The sequence below is a fragment of the Bos mutus genome, chromosome 7 (assembly GCF_027580195.1).
Source record: "Bos mutus isolate GX-2022 chromosome 7, NWIPB_WYAK_1.1, whole genome shotgun sequence".
NCBI classification, from domain to species: domain Eukaryota; kingdom Metazoa; phylum Chordata; class Mammalia; order Artiodactyla; family Bovidae; genus Bos; species Bos mutus.
Genome location: NC_091623.1, coordinates 4572356 through 4593020, shown reverse-complemented (window position 1 = coordinate 4593020; position 20665 = coordinate 4572356).

Genomic DNA, 20665 nt, shown 5'->3' with positions numbered 1-20665 from the left:
CCTGCCCTCAAACTTTCCCAGCATCACGGTCTTTTCCAGTGAGTCGGTTCTTCGTATCAAGTGGCCACAGTATTGGAGCTTCAGCTTCAGCATCAGCCCCTCCAATGAATATTCAGGCTTGATTTCCTATAGGATTGACTGGGTTGATCTCCTTGCTGTCCAAAGGACCCTCAAGAGTCTTCTTCAGAATCACAATTTGAAAGCAGCAATTCTTTGGTACTCAGCCTTCTTTGTGGTCTAACTCTCACATCCAGACGTGACTACTGGAAAAACCATAGCTTTGACTATACAAAAGTGATGTCCCTACTTTTTAACACGCTGTCTAGGTTTGTCATAGCTTTTCTTCGAAGGAGCAAGTGTCTTTTAATTTCATGGCTGCAGTACCATCCACAATGATTCTGGAGCTGAAGAAAATCAAATCTGTCACTGTTTCTACTTTCCCCCCATCTGTTTGAAATGAAGTGATGGGACTGGATGCCATCATCTTAGTTTTTGAATGTTGAGTTTCAAGCCAGCTTTTTAATTCTCCTCTCTGACCCTCATCAAGATCCCTTGGAGAAGGGAAAGACTACCTAGGAGCTTCCCTGATAGCTCAGTTGGGTAAAGAATCTGCCTGCAACGCAGGAGACCCTGGTTCGATTCCTGGGTCAGGAAGATCTGCTGGAGAAGGAATAGGCTACCTGCTCCAGTATTCTGGCCTGGAGAATTCCATGGACAGTAACAAAGAGGTGTACACGACTGAATGACTTTCACTTTTACTTTCTGACCCTCATCACGAGGCTCTTCAGTTGCTCTTTGCTTTCTGCCCTTAGATTGGTATCATCTGCATATCTTAAGGTTATTGATATTTTTTCCAGTAATCTTGACACTAGTTTGTGATTCATCCAGCCCAGCATTTTGCATGATGTACTCTGAACTTAAGTTAAATAAGGAGAGTGACAATATACAGCCTTGATGTACTCCTTTCCCAATTTTGAACCAGTCCATTGTTCCATGTCTAGTTCTAACTTTTGCCTCTTTCCCTGCATACAGGTTTCTTGGGAGACAGATAAGATGGTCTGGAATTCCCATCTTTTTAAGAATTTTCAGTTTATTGTGATTCACACAGTCAAAGGTTTTAGTGTAGTCAGTGAAACAGAAGTAGATGTTTTTATAGAATTCTCTTGCTTTTTCTATGATCCAACAGATGGATCGTGATCCTCAATTTGATCTCCGCTTCCTCAACCTAGTACTGGATATGTACTAAATCCAGTTTGTACATATGGAAGTTCTCAGTTCACGTAATCCTGAAGCCTAAGTTGAAGGATTTTAAGCATTATGAGTGTAAAGTGAGTGCAATTGTGTGATAGTTTGAACATCTTTGGCATTAAAGTGTTTGTATCTGTGCTAATAATGGATCTAAAATTTTATATTCTTGTCATATTTATTGTGAGTTTTGGTATCAGTGTTATTGCCTCATAAAACAAGTTGGTACATATTCCTTCACCTTCTCTTTCTGAAAGAATTATTAAAAATTGGTATTATTTGACTCTGAAATGTTTGATAGCATTCACCAGTGAAATCATCTTGGCCTGTAGTTTTCTTTGTGGGTAAATTTTTAGTAATTATTTCATTTCTAATTACAGTGAACTTATAAGATATGAGTTTTCTTTTGCATATGTTAGTTTTAGTGAATTGTGATATTCAAGGAAACTGTCAATTTCATGTAAAGTTGTTGAATTTATTTAGGCTAACATTTTTCATAATATCCCCTTATTATCTTTTCAGTGTTTATAAGCTACATAGCAATATGCTCTATCTCCTTCCTGCTATTGTTAATTTGTATTCTTTTTTGTGTGTCTTGCTATTGATTTTATCAATATTATTAATTTTACTATTTTTTAAAAGAAATAACATATGGCTGTGTTAACTTTTTGAATTGTTTATTCTCTATTCAAATCTGTTATGTTATTTTTATTTGCTTTACCCTCTTCTATTTGAGTTTATCCTCAAAAAATTACTTGAGATATTTATTTCAAAATTTTAATCCTTTGAAAACTATAAATTTAAAGCTAAAAATATTTATCTCCACAGGATTTTAAAATTTTTTATTAATTGTCATTTAGTCAACATATTTTTTAATTATCCTTCTGGTTTCTTCTTTGGACCATGGGTAATTAGAAGTGGTTCACCTAGTTTCAAATATAAGGGCATTTTCTAATTTTCTTGTTATTTATTTCCAATTTAATTCCAGTGTGATATGAGAATATAGACTGTATGTTTTCAGTCTTGAATCAGTTAATGCTTAATTTAGAGTATAGCATATGATCTGTTTTGATTTTATCTGCACCTGAAAAAATGCATTCTGAAATGTTTCAGGAAGTATTCAGCAATGTCAGTTTGGTCACAGTTGTTACAAGTGTTGTACAATTTTTCTGTGTTCTTACATATATTTTGTCCCTGCACTCTATTATTTTTTCAGGAAGATAATTTATCATTATAAAATATTCCCGTTTTGCATCTTGGTAATACTCGTTTTCTTGATGCTCACCTTGTCTGCTGTTAATGTGACTCTCGTGATTGGTTTGCTTGGTCTATTTTTTCTCATCTTTAATTTCAACCAGTCTATATATTATATTTACATATAATTTTAGTGCCATTCATCACTAAAATCAATCTAGCAATCTTTCTTTTAATTGGTGTGTTTCACTTCAGTTCAGTCACTCAAAGGTGTCCAACTCTTTGTGACCCCATGAACTGCAGCACGCCAGGCCTCCCTGTCTATCACCAACTGCCGGAGTCTACCCAAAACCATGTTCATTGAGTCGGTGATGCCATCAAACCATCTCATCCTCTGTCGTCCCCTTCTCCTCCTGCCATCAATCTTTCTCAGCATCAGGGTCTATACAAACGAGTCAGCTCTTCGCATCAGGTGGTCAAAGTATTGGAGTTTCAGCTTCAACATCAGTCCTTCCAATGAACATCCAGGACTGATCTCCTTCAGAATGGACTGGTTGGATCTCCTTGCAGTCCAAGGGACTCTCAAGAGTCTTCTCCAACACCACAGTTCAAAAGCATCAATTGTTTGGTGCTCAGCTTTCTTCACAGTCCAACTCTCACATCCATACATGACCACTGGAAAAAACCATAGCCTTGACTAGATGGACCTTTGTTGGCAAAGTAATGTCTCTGCTTTTTAATATGCTATCTAGGTTGGTCATAACTTTCCTTCCAAGGAGTAAGCGTGTTTTAATTTCATGGCTGCAATCACCATCTGCAGTGATTTTGGAGCCCCCCAAAATAAAGTCAGCCACTGTTTCCCATTTTTTGCCATGAAGTGATGGGACGGGATGTCATGATCTTCGTTTTCTGAATGTTGAGCTTTAAGCCAACTTTTTCACTCTCTACTTTCACTTTCATCAAGAGGCTCTTTAGTTCTTCTTCACTTTCTGCCATAAGGATGGTGTCATCTGCATATCTGAGGTTATTGATATTTTTCCCGGCAATCTTGATTCTAGTCTGTGCTTCCTCCAACCCAGCATTTCTCATGATGTACTCTGCATATAAGTTAAATAAGCAGGGTGACAATATACAGCCTTGACATACTCCTCTTCCTACTTGGAACCAGTCTGTTGTTCCATGTCCAGTTCTAACTGTTGCTTCCTGACCTGCATACAGGTTTCTCAAGAGGCAGGTCAGGTGGTCTGGTAATCCCATCTCCTTCAGAATTTTCCACAGTTTATTGTGATCCACACAGTCAAAGGCTTAGGCATAGTCAATAAAGCAGAAATAGATGTTTCTCTGAAACTCTCTTGGTTTTTTGATGATCAAGCAGTCGTTGGCAATTTGATCTCTGGTTCCTCTGCCTTTTCTAAAACCAGCTTGAACATCAGGAAGTTCACAGTTCACATATTGCTGAAGCCTGGCTTGGAGAATTTTGAGCATTACTTTACTAGTGTGTGAGATGAGTGTAATTGTGTCTTAGTTTGAGCATTCTTTGGCATTGCGTTTCTTTGGGATTGGAATGAAAATGGACCTGTCCCAGTCCTGTGGCCACTGCTGAGTTTTCCAAATTTGCTGGCATATTGAGTGCAGCACTTTCACAGCATCATCTTTGAGGATTTGAAATAGCTCAACTGAAATTCTATCACCTCCACTAGCTTTGTTCATAGTGATGCTTCCTAAGGCCCAATTGACTTCACATTTCAGGATGTCTGGCTCTAAGTGAGTGTGAGTGATCACACCATTGTGATTATCTGGGTTGTGATCTGTATATTCTTGCCACCTCTTCTTAATATCTTCTGCTTCTCTTAGGTCCATACCATTTCTGTCCTTTATTGAGCCCTTTACTGCATGAAATGTTCCCTTGATGTCTTTATTTTTCTTAAAGAGATCTCTAGTCTGTCTCATTCTTATGTTTTCCTCTATTTCTTTGCACTGATCGCTGAGGAAGGCTTTCTTATCTCTCCTTGCTATTCTTTGGAACCCTGAATTCAAATGGGTATATCTTTCCTTTTCTCCTTTGCTTTTCTCTTCCCTTCTTTTCACAGCTATTTGTAAGGCCTCCTTAGACAGCCATTTTGCTTTCTTGCATTTCTTTTTCTTGGGGATGGTCTTGATTCCTGTCTCCTGTACGATGTTACAAACCTCTGTCCATAGTTCATCAGGCACTCTGTCTATCAGATCTAGTCCCTTAAATATGTTTCTCACTTCCACTGTATAGTCATAAGGGATTTGATTTAGGTCATACCTGAATGGTTTAGTGGTTTTCCCCACTTTCTTCAATTTAAGTCTGAATTTGGCAATAAGGAGTTCATGATCTGAGCCACAGTCAGCTCCCGGTCTTGTTTTTGCTGACTGTATTGAGCTTCTCCATCTTTGGCTGCAAAGAATATAATCAATCTGATTTCAGTGTTGACCATCTGGTGATGTCCATGTGTCCATGTGTCCATGAAGACCTACAAGATCTTCTAGAACTAACACCCCAAAAAGATGTCCTTTTCATTATAGGGGACTGGAATGCAAAAATAGGAAGTCAAGAAACACCTGGTAACATGCAAATTTGGCCTTGGAGTACAGAATGAACTAGGGCAAAGGCTAATAGAGTTTTGCCAAAAGAACGCACTGGTCATAGCAAACACCCTCTTCCAACAACACAAGAGAAGACTCTACACATGGACATCACCAGAATTGCTGTGTTTAGTGCATATATAATAAATGCCATTTGACATATTAGATTGAAGTCTATGTTTTGGCTTCTTATTTTCTATATGTCCTGAATGGCATTTTGTTTCTTTCTTCTTTCTTTTGCAGTGAGTATTTTTTACACTTCATTTTATCTCCTCTTAATCTACTAGTTTCATTTCTTTGTTTAATTTCTCAATGGTTGCTTTGAACCATTAATATTTCATTGTCTAACTTAAATTAATATACTGTAACATATATAATTTAATTTAGCCAGTCTGCTTTTGTTATCATATATTTTACTTCTATTAATATCATTATCAATTCCTTTTAAACAGTCAAAAGACACTTAAAGAAATTAAGAAAAATACAATCCATCTTATAGACTTATATATTTACTACTTCCAGTTGTCTTATTCTTTTCTTGCATCTGGGTTTCCTTGGTGGATTAGTTTTCTTCACCCTGAAGAAATTCTATTAGTTTTTTTTATGATAAATTAGTTCAGTTTTTATCTTTTCCCTCTCTAAAAAATTGTCAATCTCTTCTCCATTTATGAAAGATATTTGAGGACAGATTCTAGAATTCTAGGTTCACAATTTTCTTACCATCCTTTATTTATTGGCTTCCCTGGTGGCTCAGATGGTAAAGCGTCTGCCTGCAATGCATGAGACCTGGGCTCAATCCCTGGGTTGAAAAGATCCCCTGGAGAAGGAAATGGCAACCTACTCCAGTACACTTGCCTGGAGAATCCCATGGACAGAGGAGCTACAGTAGACTACATGGTAGGCTACAGTCCATGGGGTCCCAAAGAGTCAGACATGGCTGAGCGACTTCGCTTACTCCCCCGAGCACTTAGAAGATCTCTTTCTCTTTTTAAAAATTTTATTTTACATTGGAGCACAGTTCATCAACAATGTTGTGTTAGTTTCAGGTGTACATCAAGATAATTCAGATATATATATCTTTATATATATATATATACACACACACACACACACACACATACATATATATATACTTTTTCACATTATTTTCCCATTTAGATTATTACAGAGTATTGAGCAGATTTCCCTGTGCTGTACAGTAGGTCCCTATTGGTTATTTTAAATATAGCAGTGTATACATGTCAGTCCCAAACTCCCAACCTGTTCCTACCCCTCACCCTTCCCCTCTGGTAACCATAAATTCATTCTCCAAGTCTGTGAGTCTCTCTTTTTTATGAATAAGTTTGTATCATTTTTTTAGATTCTGCATGTAAGTGATATCATATGATATTTGTCTTTATCTTCACTTACTATGATGATCTACAGGTCCATCTGTCCTGCTGTGAATGGCATTATTTCATTCTTTTTATGACTAATATTGCATTGTATATATGTACCACATCTTCTTAATCCATTCCTCTGTTAATGGACACTTAGGTTGTTTCCATATCTTGGCTAGTGTAAGCAGTGCTGCCATGAACAGTGTGAGGCATGTATCTTTCTGAATCATGTTTTTTTCTGGATATGGAATGGAACTGCTAGATCATATGGTAACTCTATTTTTTAGTTTCTTAAGAACTTCATGCTGTTCTCCAGAGGGCTGTACCAATTTACATTCCAAAGGAGAGTTCCCTTTTCTTTACACCCTCTCCAGTATTTATTATCTGCAGATTTTTTTTTTTTTTTGCAGACTTTTTGATGATGGCCATTCTGACTGGTGTTAGGTGATATCTCATTGTAGTTTTGATTTGTGTTTCTGTAATAATTAGCGATGTTGAACATCTCTCCATGTGTCTCTTAGCCATCTGTATGTTTTCTCTGGAGAAAAGTCTGCTTAGACTTTTTGCATAAACCTTTGTTTTATTGAGTTGTTTGTTTTTACTTTGAGCCTCATGAGCTATTTGTAAATTTTGGAGATTAATCCCTTATCAGTCACACAATTTGAAAATATTTTCTCCCATGCTGTGGGTTGTCTTTGGTTTTGTTTATGATTTCCTTTTCTGTGAAAAGCTTTTGAGCTTGATCAGGTTCCATTTGTTTGTTTTTATTTTCCTTACTCTAGGAGAGACATCAGAAAAGATTTTCCTGTGATTTATGTCAAAGAGTGTTCTGCCAATACTTTGCTTTAAGAGTTTTATGGTACCAAGTCTTACATTTAGGTCTTTAACCCTTTATGAGTTTAGTTTTGTGTAAGATGTTAAAGAATGTTCTAATCTCATTTCTTATATGTACATGCCCAGTTTTCCCAGCACTGTATTTTGAAGAGACTGTTCTTTCTCCACAATATATTCTTGCCTCCTTTGTCATAGATTAATTGACCATAGCTGCATGGGTTTACTTCTGGGCTTTCTATCCTCTCCCATTGATCTGTATTTCTGTTTCTGTGCCAGTGCCATTCTGTTTTGACGACTGTAATTTTGTAGTCTAGTTTGAAGTCAGAGAGCCGGATTCCTCCAGTTGTGTTTTTCTTTCTCAAGATAGCTTTGGCTCCTCTGTTTCTTTTGTGTCTCTATACAAATTTTTACATCTTTCTATTATCACCTGCCATGGATTTATTCCAATAAGAAGTCAGTCTTCATTCTTGTTCTGTGGAATACCATGTTTCTTTTTTCCCCCTTTATCTTTTGTTTTTAGCATTCTGACAATAATGCCCACAGGTGTATTTTTTTTTTTTTGTATTTTCCTTGCTCATGCTTTTCTGAGATTTTTGTTTCTGTGACAATATCCTAATCAGTTTTAGAAATGTTTAGATTATTATCTCTTCAAATATTTGGTTTTATTTTCCTATTCTCTCCACTTAGGGGACCACAATTATATATTACTATCTGGCATTTTATAATAGATCTCAAATTATCTGTTATGGCTTTTATTTTTATATTTTGAACTGATCTGTCTTTGTTACTGATTATTTTCTCTGCTCTGTCTAGCCAATTCAAAGATCTTTTATATGTTACATGTATTTTTCTCTTATAATAATTCCATTTGATTCTTTTTTAAGTTTTTCCATTTCTTGGCTGTGATTCTCCATTTCTGTTCGATAATTTTCACCATATTTTTCAGTATCTATAATACCTGTTTTAATATGTTTATTAAACCTGGCTTAAAGTGTTTATTGCTAATTCTAATATCTAAATCATATTTTAATGTATTTCTGTTGGCTTTATTTTGAATTTTACATCCAATTTTTCTCTTATCATTATCTTGTAAATTTGAACCATATACTGGATATTATATATAATATATATTGTAGAAAATCTGAGTTATGTCATCAAAATTGTAGGAATATTGTGTTTCATTCCAATAAAAAATTAGGAAACTGGAAGGCTGACCTGATCTAATTTAAAAAAAATTTTAAGTGGACCCTTTAAGAACCTTGGCTTTACTCCTAGAACTAGAATGTAGCCTGAGATCCTTCTTAAGGCATGGATCTTCTGGGATTTCAAGGAAAATCCAAAATGTTTACCACCTCCCTCTAATCTGTTGGGAATTGAACTCCAAATGTCTCTCCAACCATAGGTTGTACAAATTTCTGCTCAAGTCTTTATTTGCCCAGTAGCATCCTTTTTCCTGTATTCCTTTTGTATCACCTTGCATATGCACAGTTTACACATCAGCTACTATTTAAGCAGAATTTGTACACAACTTTGGTACTTTTCCCTCTGTGGTAGCTTCCTTTGAGGACTGTTTCCCTCAATTTCCAGCCATTTTAGCAGCTCCAAATTCCAACCTCTGTCTCATCATCCCAGTAAAAAGATGATCTCAGCTTCAAGTTCAAGCTATTAAATTTTGAGTCACATAGTTTATTTCTCTTGCTGTTAAACAATGTTTATTTTGTAGTTTCCACCTTCTTTTGCTTTTCCCCACAACTTTTAAATAATTGTTTTATAATTCTTGTTTTAATGTCTGTCTAAAGTTTTCACTTGTCATTAGTAGGATGATTAGTATGAATCAAGCTACTCTAACTTTACTGAAAACAGTAATTCAGAATATTAACTTTAAAAATTGCTAACATTAGTTGAGCACTCTTTATAAAAGCCAGGTACTATTTTACATTCATTTTAACATTTAATTATCATAAAAGTCTTCTACTACTATTCTTCTAATTTTTTAGATGATAAAACTGTAACATAGAGAATGAGGATAATTTCCACTAAGTCCATAACTTGAAGGAGGCAGCATAGGGTTTTAGAACTAGGCAATCTATTATATATTGCACCTTTAAACTAGTCCTTTTATCTTAATAACAGAAAGTGATTAAAAATGTGTCTCGATTGTTATTTTGACAGCTCAAATATATACTTTCTCTACAATATTTTCTATGAGATATTTTCTCTGGCTCTGAAAAAGGACCATGCAACTCAATTTTATACCACATGTGCTGTGATGTTACTTTTGTGACTTACTCATATTCAATGACTCATCAGACTGTTGCAATCTCTGAACTGTATATTCAAAGCCACTTGCATCATGTATTCCCCCAAAGCACATTTGCCCAAAGTGGCTATTAACTGAGCTTACCCATGAATTGGTATTCTCAAATAACCTCATGATAAACACATGTTTTCAACTGGGACAAGTAGAAAATATTGTGTATTGAATTGCCTTACAGTCATTTTCACCACAGTTCTGACATATCCACATTGTTTCATAGAATAAGAGATTTTTAGGCCTAAAATAAGTATGTTAGACCGTGTAAAAAGCATGAAGATCGCAGAAGTGATATCATCCAAAGTCACAATAGCTATAGAGTTGCAGACAGTAAAAATTTACCTCTCTTTGTAATACATAAAAAAGAATCATTCTTACATTAAAAAGAGAGTCTTAAAGTGGTAGAAATCTCTTGTTCTTGTTCACAACCTCTAAAATAGTGTTGTTTAACTCACTGGCCTTCCATAAGACAGCTGTCTTAAATAAAATATCACCAGATAAATTCATTTGTCCCTTTTTACACTGCTGCTGCTAAGTCACTTCAGTCGTGTCTGACTCTGTGCGACCCCATAGACGGCAGCCCACCAGGCTCCCCAGTCCCTGAGATTCTCCAGGCAAGAATACTGGAGTGGGTTGCCATTTCCTTCTCCAATGCATGAAAGTGAAAAGTGAAAGTGAAGTCGCTCAGTCGTGTCCGACTCTTCGCGACCCCATGGACTGCAGCCCACCAGGCTCCTCCATCCATGGGATTTTCCAGGCAAGAGTACTGGAGCGGGGTGCCATTGCCTTCTCTGCTTTAGTGATATAGCTATCCTCAAAACATTGTGGATATTTAATAAAACTTTATTGAAAGAAGGAATGAACATTAAAATTTTATGTACATTCACAATAATTTATACCTGAGGTCCATCCTTATCAAATCCTGGTTCAGATAATGTCACCAAGGGCCATCCTATGCAAAAAGAAGATAGTTTATCTTCATGATGGTGACCTCAGTGGATGGAGATACAGTGCAAAGACTTCTAACTTCACTCTGTATATTGATAGGGTACCATCACTCTTAATCGCATTTAACTGCCATGTCATTTAAAGTGACTGTCTTTTAAAAAGATTAATAGAATCCATTATTGTATGTGAAATTTTAACTGAGTTTAAACAGCTACAGGAACACCATCACCTGGGAAAGTTGCCAAAATTGCCATGTAGCTTTCAGAAAGATGAGTTTGTGAACTGATAGCCCTTTTTAAGTCTCATTCAACTAGAGAATGAATCAAAAAAAAAAAGAAATAGTTTAGCCAATTTTAATTTCCCCAGAAGCACTGATTTTACTTTCCAATGGAATAAAATATTATCTTAAAATATATTAGACAAGCAAGCAAAATTAGTAGCAATTGTTTCTTCAAATTTGTTAATAGGAGGAAAAATTCATTCAGAATTGATGACAGTTTTTAGTATATATTTATAATACATATATATATACACACACATATACTTATGGATGACGTGGTTGGATGGCATCACAGACTCAATGGACATGAGTTTGAGCAAACTCTGGGAGATAGTGAAGAACAGGAAAGCCTGGCATACTGCAGTTCATGGGGTTGCAAAGAGTTGGACATGACTGAACAACTGAACAAAAACAATACTTACAGTATTTTATGATTTCGTTTAAATTACATCCTTGGAAATGAGAATCAAAAAAAGCATTACTTTGCCTATTAGAATTTTCCAATTCAACAAATACTGGAAGAATATACTGCAGAGAATCAAAAATGAAGTCCCTGCTTTCAAAGAGCTTGAAATCTAAACAAGGGAAATGACAAGCACAAAAAAACAATCATAATGAAGGCAGAAATTGGTAAGCCAATTTTAAATAGGACAGAACCCTATGAAGTTTCCATATAGGGAGAAACCACATTCTACTGGGTGGAAATTAGGGAAGGTATCGAGGTGGATGGATTTGGGCTTTTAATCTAGTATAAGATTAATATTCAGTTCAGTTCAGCTCAGTCGTTCAGTCATGTCCGATTCTTTGTGACCCCATAGACTGCAGCATGTCAGGCCTCCCTGTCCATCACCAACTCCTGGGGTTTACTCAAACTTATGTTCATTGAGTCAGTGATGCCATCCAACCATCTCATCCTCTGTCGTCCCCTTCTCCTCCTGCCTTCAGTCTTTCCCAACATCAGGGTCTTTTCAAATGAGTCAGTTCTTCGCATCAGGTAGCCAAAGTATTAGAGTTTCAGCTTCAACATTAGTCCTTCCAGTGAACACTCAGGACTGATCTCCTTTAGGATGGACTGGTTGGATCTCCTTGCTGTCCAAGGAACTCTCAAGAGTCTTCTCCAACATCACAGTTCAAAAGCATCAATTCTTCAGCACTCAGCTTTCTTTAGTCCAACTCTCACATCCATACACGACTACTAGAAAAACCATAGCCTTGACTAGACAGACCTTTGTTGGCAAAGTAATGTCTCTGCTTTTTAATATGCTGTCTATGTTGATCATAACTTTTCTTCTAAGGAATAAGCGTCTTTTAATTTCATGGCTGCAGTCACCATCTGCAGTGATTTTGGAGCCCCAAAAAATAAAGTCTGCCACTCTTTCTACTGTCTTCCCATCTATTTGCCATGAAGTGATGGGACCGGATGCCATGATCTTAGTTTTCTGAATGTTGAGCTGTAAGCCAACTTTTTCACTCTTTCACTTTCATCAAGAGGCTCTTTATTTATTTATTTATAATATTCTATACTTTATTTATTTTTATTTTTTTTAATTTATTTATTTTAATTGGAGGCTAATTACTTTACAATATTGTATTGGTTTTGCCATACATCAACATGAATCTGCCACAGGTGTACACATGTTCCCAATCCTGAACTTCCCTCCCCATACCATCCCTCTGGGTCATCCCAGTGCACCAGCCCCAAGCATCCTGTATCCTGCATCGAACCTTGACTGGCGATTCATTTCTTATGTGATATTATACATGTTTCAATGCCATTCTCTTTAGTTCTTCTTCACTTTCTGCCATAAGGGTGGTATCATCTGCATATCTGAGGTTATTGGTATTTCCCCCAGCAATCTTGATTCCAGCTTGTGCTTCTTCCAGCCCAGCATTTCTCATGATGTACTCAGCATATAAGTTAAATAAACAGGGTGACAATATATAGCCTTGACATACTCCTTTTTCTCTTTGGAACCAGTGTGTTGTTCCATGTCCAGTTCTAGCTGTTGCTTCCTGACCTGCATACAGATTTCTCAAGAGGCAGATCAGATGGTCCAGTATTCCTATCTCTTTAAGAATTTTCCACAGTTTGTTGTGATCCACACAGTCAAACGCTTTGGCGTGGTCAATAAAGCAGAAATAGATGTTTTTCTGGATCTCTCTTGCTTTTTCCATGATCCAGTAGATGTTGGCAATTTGATCTCTGGTTCTTCTGCCTTTTCTAAAACCAGCTTGAACATCTGGAAATTCACAGTTCAACATTAACATTATGAGGGATCAATGCACTGTTTTATATAAACATATTGCAGGGATCCTAATACTTATCATATACTACTTATTCCATGATGTATTTTCTTATTGTCATTAGTGAGTATGATTTCTGTGCATTTGAGCAGTGTATAGAGTGCAGGAATAGAGATATGAAAGAGAAGGCTTTTGGGCTCAGAACATGAAGCCATTTGATTGGTGGTTTTATTAAATAGTGAACTAGAATTGAAGGTTTTTTGAAAAAATCTAAAGTGACATAATCAGGACTAATCTGGAAACACTGTTTATGAAGGGGAAATATATGGAAGATGAACTGGAAGCAGAGAAATGAGTGCAATGATTCAGGCAAACAGCCCTCTGCTTAGGTACTAAAATTGAGAAAAGAGTGAAGGAGTTAGGCAAATGGTATTACAAAGTAGAAATGACAAGTAGAGCAATTATTGAGTGGTGGAGGGAGAGGGACAAGAAAAATCAACTCTAGTTTTCAAGGCTGAGTGAAAAGAAAATCATCATGCCATATACTAAGATAAGCACTAGAGGGAAGAAAGCCAGTTCATGCAAAGCCAACAATGAGTTCAAATTTAGTGATTATGTTTGACAGGTTGGTGAGACTTCCAGGTGCATGTTTGAAAAGTAAGTTGGAAATGTGGGGCATGAGTTACCCAAGGCAGAGGTGAGAGTTAATAACCAGGCCAGCATGGACAATGGGCAATAAGGCGTGAGCATTGGGCAATCCTGAAGCAATGGGCTTCCCTGATAGCTCAGTTGGTAAAGAATCCACCTGCAGTGCAGGAGACCCCAGTTCGATTCCTGGGTCGGGAAGATCAGCTAGAGAAGGGATGGCTACCCCCTCCAATATTCTTGGGCTTCCCTTGTGGCTCAGCAGGTAAAGTACCTGCCTGCAATGTGGGAGACCTGGATTCTATCCCCTGATTGGGAAGGTCCCCTGGAGAAGGGAAAGGCTACCCACTCCAGTATTCTGGCCTGGAAAATTCCATGGACTGTACAGTCTATGGGCATTGGACATGACTGAGTGACTTTCACTTTCACTGGGCAATCAGGGCTTCCTAGGTGGCTGTAGTCATAAAGACCTCACCTGTCAATGCAAGAGACATGAAAGACGTGAGTTTGATCTCTGGATTGGCAAGATCCCCGGGAGGAGGACATGGCAACTCACTCCAGCACTCTTGTCTGGAGAACTCCGTGGACAGAGGAGCCTGTTGTACTACAGTCCAAAGAGTCACAAAGAGTCCAGACATGACTACAGTGACTCAGCATGCACACTTTGCGCAATCAGAAGAGTTGATGATTGTAAGCAGCTGGGATTAGTGAACACCATGGAAGGTATACCCTGCCTGAATAGAAATGTAATTGAATTCACCCCAGGAGAAGGATACAAGAAAGAGGGTTGGGAGGAAGCTTTGAGGGAATATTTATGTAAGAAACTATTAGAAGTGAGTCCAGGCAGGAAATGCTTGGAAGAGAAGGAAATAAAATTCTATAGACATGTTGTTGTTGTTGTTTAGTCACTCAGTCATGTCTGACTGTTTGCAGCCCTGCGGACTGTAGCCCGCCAAACTCTTCTGTCCATGGGATTCTCCAGGCAAAAATACTGAAGTGGGTGGCCATTTCCTTCTCCAAGGGATCTTCCTGAGCCAGGGATCAAACCCGCATCTCCTATACTGTTGGCAGATTCTTTACCGCTAAGTCAACAGGGAAGCCCTCTAAGACATTCTCTGATGTCTTTAGATTCTGTGCATATATAGTTTAAATGACACCATCATTCATTGTCTCTCATCTCTATGTGATTTATATAAGTGACTTGTTTCCAGACTACACTGGAAAAACTTGAAGAAAATTAACCCATCTTCTGTCTAGGTATTTCTTGAAGTGTTTCAGATACTCGAGGAGATGGAAGATTTAAATTTTGCATTAGCCAATAAAGTGTGTAAACTACTTTAACTCATTATATCACTTGTCTTGCTTACTCCACATATCAAATAACATGGGGGGAAACTAGACAAATGCAACAGGTTCCACTTTACAGATAAAGCTCAGAGAGGTTAAGTGATTCAGCTAATGTCTTTGACTCAATTAATGGAAGGTTCAAGGCTTCATTCTGAGTCTACTTGTCTATTGTTAAGTATTATTTTCTAAATAATTTACATTACACTATTTTCTAAATAGTTTTTTATTTTTTTACACATAATTTTGTATTATTTAATGTGCAATATTATATAACAATATATACGTTAACAGGGCATTTTTAGAAAATGTTTTCTAAATAGTATCTAAGCTATTTTCTAGTTTATGTTCCACTCCTCTTCTACTTATCTTGGGTAATCTGAATTTTTGTAGTACCTACCTTATAGACATCTTCACAGTTCTTTACTCAAAATGGCAGAAATAGTCTCAACTGCCATGCTGTACAGTGGATAGTTCTTCAGAGAATTAAGCTTATGCATTCTTCCCTTTAAAATATACCAAGTTCAAATAATCATCTCAGAAAGTAAGTTTCTCTTATGTTTATTTTTGTCTTATTGTATTTATTTATCATGGTGTACACTATAGAGGTGTCCAGTCCTTTTGCCCACTGTCCATAATAGGCAATATACATCAGCATCAAAACCAAATAAACACATCTGCCGGGATAGAGTAGTTACTTCAGTTGGAGCGGGCAAAGGATCACCGAGGATTAGTATTGCCCTCAAATAACCTTTTACAGAGTTGAAGCTAGAAGACTACTCTGAATTCCCAGGTCTTTACTCTCTTTACTATGCTTGGCTCTGCTTTTTGGAGACTATCAAAAGCATTTGGATTGATGTTGTATCATAGGAATCATATCTCTTTCAGCTACGTAATGCCATCAGAATCATACATCGATATGGACTTTACTTGGAGTTCCAGATGCCTGACTGACGACTACACTGACATTAACACACTGCATCCTCAAGAGTCTAATGTCTACTAAGACACATTGCAAAGTTTTTAGTTGAGGCCAACATTTTTCTGGTAGGCTCACAGAGCTTGAAGTGAAATCTTTCCGAGCCAGGCTTAGAGAATAAATATTTAAACATCTTTTTGCTTTCTTTGTACACCCAGTGGCTTATTTATAGGATTATAAATGTCACATATACATATATTTACACCTAAGTGGGCATGTTCATGCTGTAGTTGATGTTTAGCGCATATACCTCCACAAAGCGCACCACCATAAAATGGAACTATAACGTCTTGCTGAATCACCATTTTCATATTCTGACTTGATGCCTGCATATACTGCTTGTAACAATACATTTTTTGATATAATCCTAGACTGATGAGCAAGATGGTGTTTTGCAGAGAGTTCCACATGTTATCCAAATTAGAGAATTTTTTAGTTGGAAGCCAATGGATGTCATGGATGTCATTAATATCATCTTATAGATACGGAAACTGAAGTCTTGAGAGTAGCTTGGGTTTCCGGCCCAACCTCAAGCTAACTGTGGCAGAATCAAGATTGGGACCCTATTTCACTCACTCTTGAGTCCAGTGCTCTATCAGTAAAAACTGGTTTTAAGCAGTGGAGTCATATGACTGAAGCAGCATTGAATTAGATACTGGAGAATAGTTTTCGGGACAAATGAGTCTGTGCTAATCCTTCTCAAAATGAACTTAGTTATTAAAACATCAAATCATTTTTACTATCATTCTAACAGTTAAATTTATTGAATATTTATTTTGTGCCAAAAATTCTTTGCATAGATTGTCCCATTTAATCATCATAAAAATCCTAAGGGGTTATATTATTATTATAGAACAGAGGCCCAGAGGACTCAATTTCATAGGATAACACAGCTGGTGCTGAGGATCCAGGATTCAAACAGAAGATCATCTGTTTTAAAGGCACTTCCCTTAATTACTACAGTATAAAAACACTAATAGGCATGTGCATAAAAAATTTCAGGTTTCCCATGAATTTCAGTATTTACAGAGATATTCCCATAGGAAAGATGCAGAAAAGATAATATGGAGCCACAAAATAGCATTGGGGTAAAATTAAATGTTTCCATGTTCATGAGATAGCTTTGCTATAAGGATTAAAGAATTTTCCATCATTTAAACACACTAGGTCTGTTAGACTCCACTCTTGACTGCTTACCTACAATTGAAAAAAGAAAGAAAATAGAACCATAAAGCTAAGGATTGGACAGGCACACAAACAGCCAGGGAATAAGGTCTAAAGTCTTTGGTTCTGTAGTTTAGTGGTTGGTATGCTTGCCTCACAAAAGTTATATCTCCTGTCTCTAACTGCTAGAAAATATCTCATTCCTCTGCCTCAATGCCTTTCTTTCTTTTGTTCTTTCTTTCTCTTTCAAGACATGTTCAAACAACTGTGCAGTCCCTCTAGACATCTCCATCTACTCCTAGACCTGCCACGTGGTACCAGAAAAAATAATAATTTTCACCTCCTCTCTTTTCACATAGCATGCCACTTGTCCTTCTGTTACACAATACACAGCACACCAAATTTTTATTGGCTTATACATTTTTCTCACCAGGTGAATATAAACTCTTCAAATATAGGAACATGTCTTATTCAACTCTGATATTCAGTTCCTAGCAGAGTACTTTCTACAGAGCCATTGTTCATTTTAAGGTTTTTTTTGGATGAGTTAATTAAGTAGAATTATTTTGTATTTACCAGAACAGAATCACTTCCCCATTATTATTACTACAACCTCTTAATTTCTTTGGTAAAACATTTATACCTGCCTTTAATCCATGCTCCATCAATACTCCAGACATATGTATGTAACCTAAGTCCAAGCCAATCTGAAGGATTTGCAGAGTGATTGGCTCATAAGTGAGCACATGACCCAGGTCTGTCCAGAGTGAATCAGGACTTTCCAGAGAGCTTCCATGGGGAGGTGTGCTTCCAATACAGCTCTCTATAGCTTCACATCTATTACTCAAGAGGGAAGGATACAGAGCTGAGAAACAGAAACAGTTCCCTATCACTGTCACTGTCATAGTCATTTGAGTTCCTAGACTCAGTCATTTCTGAATCTATCACAACAATCCTAGATTTCCTCAATTTTAAAATTAAAGTTCATTTTAACTTAAGTTAAATGTTCTATCACTTTTAAAAGCAAAACACACACACACACACACACAAACACAAATCTATATTCCATATAACACAATTAACTTATTCAGAATATGTCAGCATCATGCAAGTTGAAGAAAAGAACAACAGGAGACATATAGTCTTAAATAGTTGTTCTGTCAATAGTTAATGTTTTCCAAGCTAAAAAAGTTACATGCTAAAAACAAAAAAAGAGTAAAGGAAAGATGAGCAAAACAAAACAACAGCCTTTATCTAATAAAAATTTCTTACTCTAGGGTCTTAAGTCATTAACATCATTAATCCATCATCACTGTACTCCATCATTACTAAGGGTTTCATTACTCTGTGATCCCTTCATAGCCTTGGCATCCATCTGGAGCCACCATTCTTAGCATCTAACAACCATTTTTGGTTGTGACATGTAAAGTGCCAGCTAACAGTCTCAGAAGTCTCAAAAGTAAAGGCTCCCTACATAGACATGTCCATTGGGCATTTTCATTGGTGAAATGGCTTGTTAGTAAGATTCAGGGCAGATTGGGCATAATAACTTAATTTTTAAATCAGCTATAACTTCTTTTCTTCTGCTACTTCCTGGTCACATTGAAAGTGGGCCTTATTACTGCTCTTTGTATGTTTCCTAGTGCTACAAACTGGGTGAATTAAAACAATAGAAATGTATTATCTCACAGTTATGAAATCTAGAAGTCCAAAAAATCAAGGTGTTGGCAGAATTGATTCTCTCTGAGGGGTATGAGGAAAAAATTGTTCCACATCACTCTCCTAGCTTCTGGTGGTTTGCTGTCAATATTTAGGTGTCCCATAAAAGCTGATATCTGCTTTTATGTTCACATAGTTTTCTTCTGTGTATGAATCTGTATCAAATTTCCCCTTTTATAAGGATAGCATTTGTACTGGATTAGTAGCCCACTGTATTCCAGAATGTCTTAATCCTAATTATACCTATAACAACCTTATTTTCAAATAAGGTTTTATTCTGAAGGTACTAAGTGCCAGAACTTCAACATATCCATTTTGGGGGAGTGGAAACAATACAACCTATAAAACTCTGGCCTCAGAAATATTCTCATCTTCAAGACAGAAACTTATAGACCATTATATCTAATAATAACAGTTTATTAAAACTAGTTTTGGAATCCAGGTCTATTAAGATAATTTTGACAAAGTATTTTAAAAAGACGTTAAATACGTCCAATGACAAGTATTATGAAAGTTACAGCTGATTCATCCTGATTACAACAGAACGCACACACACACTCACGTAGTTTCAGAAACCTTAAAATTAGAACTTTCTGGCTCAGCTAACACTGCATGAATTGGTTTCACCTGTGGAAAGTTTTTTAGCTCTGATTTGATTTTAATTTGCAATTCGAAAGTGCTAAGTCTGAGGTATGAAGATTGCCTTATTTTCCAATTTCTAAGTTCAACTGAGACTTGAATGACTTCTAGAAATTATTTCTGAAAACAAGAGTAGAAACAAAGCTACATCCATTAAACATAGGTATCCTAGCCAGAAAAGTCATACAGACACACACACACACGAGGTTTTATATTTAATAGATGAAGAACATGGGAAGATTCATCAGATAGAGTATGGTAACAGATTCTGCAGTTGGAGTTATTGAAGTGAAATAAGAAAATTAATATTTGACATGAGGGTCTGTAGCTTCCTGTTTTTTATACATTTTGGCTTCTATTTTATAAGATAAGAAGTTTGATTAAAGCAAGGGAAATTGTGATCCAACTCAAAGAGATCTTTCTTGATGAGGACCTGAGATGACTTATGATCTTTCCTGGACAACTTCCCAAAAAAAAAAAACACTGGTCAGGGGAATTTAAAGTAAGGAGCTGGGTCAGCTGGTTTTTCCTTCCTTCTGTAATCCTCTGTTATAAAATGATTAGGATTTCCAATATTAGATGTTTCTACCTCCAATTCACTGATGTTAAGAAAACTGCTTTAAGAAGTAAACAGATTCAAATTGCTTCATAAAACTACTTGGGTTTATATTCCACTAAACAGGGTGATTTGCCGAACACCAGACTGAAATGGTTTTCATTACCAGGTGGAAATAACGTCAATGAAAATCTCACTCAGACCAAGTACTTCCCACCATGGTTCTTTACCTGAGCAGGCAGAGAGAGTTAGACATTGGCCTCACTTTCGTTTAGCTACATATGTGTGACTCTGAGCAACATGAACCACACAAATATTGTGAGAATTAAAACTAGTATTTACCTATTAAAATTCTTGACAATGGCATCATTAACTATTGTTACTATCTCTTACTATAGTTTAAAAGTTTAAGAAAGAGGAAAACAGAAAGAGATCACAGAGACATTACTTTAACATTTACCAAGCAGAATATATCTGAGAAGACTCTGCTGACAATGATGAAGAATCAAAGATAAATAAAACCTAATCCCTGAATGTTATAGTACAAAAGGGAAATAGTCTGATTTCCTCC